Genomic DNA, 6,251 nt, shown 5'->3' on the forward strand with positions numbered 1-6,251 from the left:
GTTCGAAAATGTATATTACCTATACGGCAGGTTGGGCACAGGTACACAGAGGAAGAGAGACAGAAAGAAAACGAAAAGAGCGAGAATGGTGGGAAAGAAATTGTCGGACAAGGTAAATGCACTGAAATAGCAGGACCGCACCGGTAGGCGAAGTGACGTTAATGGCTTGTTTAGCGGACTCGTATTTGTGCAACAAAACAGAATCGAGCGTGCGCCACAGGTGAAAATGAAGTTAGCTCGCGAAGTAGTGAACGGACTCCTCCGTTTCGCTCTTCTCTGTTAACGCTCAGGCAGCCCTGCGTGAAATCTGGTTCAACGCTTCGCTGACTGCGTTAAGAGGGCGCACAGCGTATGCGGATCGTACAGGGAGCGTGGCACGGACGATGAACGACGTCCACGTGGTTAAGAGTGCGTCCCGCAATAAATCTAAGTGGTAGCGCTTTTTTTTGTATATTGTGAGCTCTGCCACAATTACTCGTACGAGTTCTAACGAGGTAAACAGGGTCCATACCAAATTTTTAAGTGGATTTATTGTTTTTCAACGTAAACCTTAAAAATCTTGGAAGCACATTCCTTCCTCATCAACGCATCTCTGCCATCACTTCCCCAGTTCTCATCTGGAAGGTGTCGCTGAGAACCTCCTGAAGGCAGTGAATCAAAATCTCTTTTGCCCTCGCCAGTGATCCGTGATGTTCAACCTTTAAGTTATTTTTCGGTTAGTTTTTTTAGATAGTTTCATATTCCATGTATTTTTTGTACGATAAATAGTAAAAATGCGGAACAAGTCATCCCACATTCAAATCACAAATTTGTAAACATGGCTACATACTGAACAGTTATAAGTACTTTTTAGTAAGAAATATGCATATATGAGACAGTAATTCCTACCTCTTACACATAACAACATTATAAATTATCCTACAGATAGAATGAATTGCCAAGGAGAAACTTTTTCAGCTTGTTTTCAAATTTTACTTTTGCTGTCTATCACACAATTTGTATCAGTAAACGATCAAAGATTTTAGTTGCAGCATTATGCACTTTTTTGTGCTAAGGACAACCTTAATGTGGAGTACTGAGTGACCATTTATAGAATATAGATCATTCTTTGTTTTAAATTCTGTAGAAGACACTCCTAGCAGTGTTGAAACCAGGTTAATTTGTTAAAAATATAGTGGCCGAGGGCTGTTTCTTTTTCAGTAGTACTGAATGTCATTTTTCCTTCTGATATTCTGATTGTGTATATATTTGTTTCTCTTGAACTATAGCGGGTTATCTACAACAGACTTAATAAGGGAATAAATATACCGTGAAGCAGTAGTCAGACTGCTCAACTATTTAAACAGATGTCTACAACATGATCGTGGTGGAGCACCTGTATTATTCTTAAGGCAAGTTCAAGAGCAATGAAGACTTTCTTTCTGAAAGATGAGTCACTCAGAACATTATTCTACATGATATAGAACGAAAATATGCAAAGTTTCTCAAGTAAATTATTTGTCTCTCCCCACGATTTCCAATGATTCTAAGCGCAAATTCGGCAGAACAAAGTTGTTTTAGGTGTTTCAAAACGCGCTTTTTCTAGTTTAAATCCTCATCAATATGGATAATTAAAGATTTTGGACTTTGTACCCTCACCATGTGTTACATTTATCATTGGTATATCACCTCTAGATGTGCAAAACTGAATATGTTGTGTCTTTTTAAAATTGAGGGTGAGACCATTCGTAGTAAATCAATGACTCTTTTAAGAATATTGTTTGCCATTTCTTCTGTTGTTGTATGTAGGCTTGGATTGATTTCAATATTAGTCTCATTCGTTAAAAGAATTACTACTGCTTATTTTATATTAGATAGTAGATCGTTTATATACACTCCTGGAAATAAGAACACCGTGAATTCATTGTCCCAGGAAGGGGAAACTTTATTGACACATTCCTGGGGTCAGATACATCACATGATCACACTGACAGAACCACAGGGACATAGACACAGGCAACAGAGCATGCACAATGTCGGCACTAGTACAGTGTACATCCACCTTTCGCAGCAATGCAGGCTGCTATTCTCCCATGGAGACGATCGTAGAGATGCTGGATGTAGTCCTGTGGAACGGCTTGCCATGCCATTTCCACCTGGCGCCTCAGTTGGACCAGCGTTCGTGCTGGACGTGCAGACCGCGTGAGACGACGCTTCATCCAGTCCCAAACATGCTCAATGGGGGACAGATCCGGAGATCTTGCTGGCCAGGGTGGTTGACTTACACCTTCTAGAGCACGTTGGGTGGCACGGGATACATGCGGACGTGCATTGTCCTGTTGGAACAGCAAGTTCCCTTGCCGGTCTAGGAATGGTAGAACGATGGGTTCGATGACGGTTTGGATGTACCGTGCACTATTCAGTGTCCCCTCGACGATCACCAGTGGTGTACGGCCAGTGTAGGAGATCGCTCCCCACACCAGGATGCCGGGCGTTGGCCCTGTGTGCCTCGGTCGTATGCAGTCCTGATTGTGGCGCTCACCTGCACGGCGCCAAACACGCATACGACCATCATTGGCACCAAGGCAGAAGCGACTCTCATCGCTGAAGACGACACGTCTCCATTCGTCCCTCCATTCACGCCTGTCGCGACACCACTGGAGGCGGGCTGCACGATGTTGGGGCGTGAGCGGAAGACGGCCTAACGGTGTGCGGGACCGTAGCCCAGCTTCATGGAGACGGTTGCGAATGGTCCTCGCCGATACCCCAGGAGCAACAGTGTCCCTAATTTGCTGGGAAGTGGCGGTGCGGTCCCCTACGGCACTGCGTAGGATCCTACGGTCTTGGCGTGCATCCGTGCGTCGCTGCGATCCGGTCCCAGGTCGACGGGCACGTGCACCTTCCGCCGACCACTGGCGACAACATCGATGTACTGTGGAGACCTCACGCCCCACGTGTTGAGCAATTCGGCGGTACGTCCACCCGGCCTCCCGCATGCCCACTATACGCCCTCGCTCAAAGTCCGTCAACTGCACATACGGTTCACGTCCACGCTGTCGCGGCATGCTACCAGTGTTAAAGACTGCGATGGAGCTCCGTATGCCACGGCAAACTGGCTGACACTGACCGTGGCGGTGCACAAATGCTGCGCAGCTAGCGCCATTCGACGGCCAACACCGCGGTTCCTGGTGTGTCCGCTGTGCCGTGCGTGTGATCATTGCTTGTACAGCCCTCTCGCAGTGTCCGGAGCAAGTATGGTGGGTCCTGCACACCGGTGTCAATGTGTTCTTTTTTCCATTTCCAGGAGTGTATATGAGGAGCCTTGGTTAAACCCATACATGATTTATCGCCATTCAGCAGAACATCTCCTCATTACATTAGTTCGCTTACTAAGAACAACTTCCTGCATAATTTTGATTAGATGTCTTTTTACCCATTGTTTTCCTGTATCAATTCCACAAAAACTCAGTTTATGTAGGACAATATTGCGATCCACACAGTCTGATGCCTCAGACAGGTCACGGGGAATACCAAGTGACACTGTTTTGTTATTTAGTACTTGCAGAATTTGGTAAGTGGACATGTAAATAACATTCTCAGTAGAGCAATTCTTCTGAAAGCCAAAACGTCATTTCAGAGACTGTTATTGTAACTCAGGTGGGATTCTATTATAGAATAGATCACCTTCTCAAAAATTTTGGTAAATTATGTCAGTAGTGAAACACGTCGGTAGTTATCGGCATTTCTCCTATCACCTTCCTTGTAGCGGAGTGTAACAACGATATATATCAATCTCTTTGAAAAAATAACTTAACTCAGCGACGCATTACGTATTTCAGGCTAAAGAGGACTTATTATATGACAAAAAAATCTTCAGTGCTCTGTTGGAAACACCATCAAATCCAGATGGATTTTTATTTTTTAGCAAATATGTAATTTTCTTAATATCAGAGCGAGAATTTTGTGTGAGTTGATTTTTCAACATACTGCTTTGTACTATATTTAAAAAATGTTTATTAAACACATCTCGTACCTGTGACTCATCGTTTAAGGCCATTGCATTTAATTAAGTAGTGATGACACCTTATCCTTTGGCCGGTTGTTCTGTCTCTCGTTTCACTACATTCCACACAACCTTACGTCTGTTGTCGAAGAATTACTGATTTGTGACATAATGTGCACGTCCCTTGATTTTTTATAGCTTTCCTTAAAAATTTTGAGTAGTTCTTGTAGCGTACAGCTCCTGCAGGATCTTTAATAGTTCTTGCCAACAGATACGTTTCCCCTTTCCTTTTAGAAGATATTTTAATGCTTCTTGTGATCCATGTTTTTTTACATGGCTGTTTAATGTCCTTTCTGATTAGCCTATGCAAAAAGTTATTTTCAGATAATGATGTGAATTAGTTATGGACAGATTAAACTTCATGTCATCATTTGGTTCATTATAAATTTCATCCCAGGTCATGTCTTGCAAAATATTCTTAAAAACTATTGTTCTGCAGTCATCAATTATTCTCATTGATATCCACTGAGGAACATCAATACAGCAAGGCATTATCTTATTTACCGTAACTGTGCATCATGATCAGGGAGAGCATTTCTTACTGGGTATGCACTTATTTTCTTGCTTTGAGCGTCGTCAGAGGAACATCATCAATTAGGGCCCTGCTGTTTTTAGCGACCCATGTTGAAAAGTTAATTACTGAGATTAAATTCTAGGCTCCAAATAAGGTTTCCAGATCATTTTCCACAGCGGATAAATAGAGTGCTTCATGTCTCACGTCTTTCATGAGGTGCCATTGCCTATTCTACATCTTTGTTAGCACTGATTTTACTTACGCGGTGACGGTGAAATTATTTGTAGCCTCTGAGTTTCTGCCATGGCGAACCTTTATGCCACCCACGAACTTCCAATGACCTTAACTTGCGGGAAAACCATTTGCAGTAAACGGCAAGCTTAATCGATGGTCCTTTTATTTCGCAAAGGAGAGATTGATGTCTCGCCTACTGCTCATACTGAGAGCTCCAACCGCCATCTGTATCTGGACCCGCGCCACACCGCACTGCCTGTTGTCCCGCACGAGCTAAGTCTGTCTGTCGTCTCAAAATCTTCACTGGATATTTACTTCTATGTCTTACGCTACCAGCAAACAGAAGGATACCTATAAAACTCTAATCGTACATAAATTAGCACAGATGTTCCTGGCGGGAACTCCAAAGCCATCGAATCATTCAGGCATTTCTGCGGCGAATTCAGTTATACGCTCTCCGGATCTCTTTGTGGGCTCTCATGAGGATCATCAGTAAGGCCGCTGGCCATGCGCTGTAGATGTGGTAGTAAAAGATGGAAGAATGATTTACATTCAGACAGTGTGATGTTTTAGAAACTCAGTCCTCACCCAGAATCGGGCATTGAAATAACTTCAATGGCGACAAGTGAAAATTTGTGCTGGATCTGGCCTGGGACACGGATCTGCCACTTTATGCGAGCGGTCGACTTAACTGCATCAGCTGTCCGAGCACGCTTTCCTCCAACACTGAGAATTTGTGTAACACAGTACACATGTACCGTCAATTCTCCATTATCCTCATTGCTCTCAGCTTCTTCAAGTGCACAGAGACACCACACATGTAAACAATATACACACATCAAAAAAAGTTTTGCGTCACCCTGGTTCCCAGAACTCCTAAAGATAGACGTTGACTTTGGATATTGTATCACAGGCAAAGTACCTTTGACTGTTCAGGGATGTCACTAAATCGCAGAAAGATGCATGAGCAGCACCTATTAGACGGAGGGGGTCCGATAATCGATCATTTCCAGTCATTCCACCAGGAAGGATGTGCACGGCTCGTGTTGTCTGTAGTTCAACCATGCCTAGACAGTCAATACCGCGGTCTGATCGCGTCCGCGTTGTTACTGTGTGCCAGGAAGGGCTCTCAACAAGGGAAGTGTCCAGGGGTCTCGGAGTGAACCAAAGCGATGTTGTTCAGGCATAGAGGACAGGAAGTGTGGATGACATGCATCGCTCATGTCACCCAAGGGCTACTACTGCAGTGGATGATCGCTACCTACGGATTATGGCTCGGAGTAACCCTGACAGCAATGCCACCATCTTGAACGATGCTTTTCGTGCAGCCACAGGGCGTCGTGTTACGACTCAAACTGTGCGCAATATGCTGCATGAAGCGTAACTTCACTCCTGACGTCCAAGGCGAGGTCCACCTGTGCAAGCACGACACCATGCAGCGCGGTACTGATGGGCCCAACA

This window comes from Schistocerca serialis, chromosome 8 (genome assembly GCF_023864345.2).
Source record: "Schistocerca serialis cubense isolate TAMUIC-IGC-003099 chromosome 8, iqSchSeri2.2, whole genome shotgun sequence".
Classification (NCBI taxonomy): Eukaryota; Metazoa; Arthropoda; class Insecta; order Orthoptera; family Acrididae; genus Schistocerca; species Schistocerca serialis.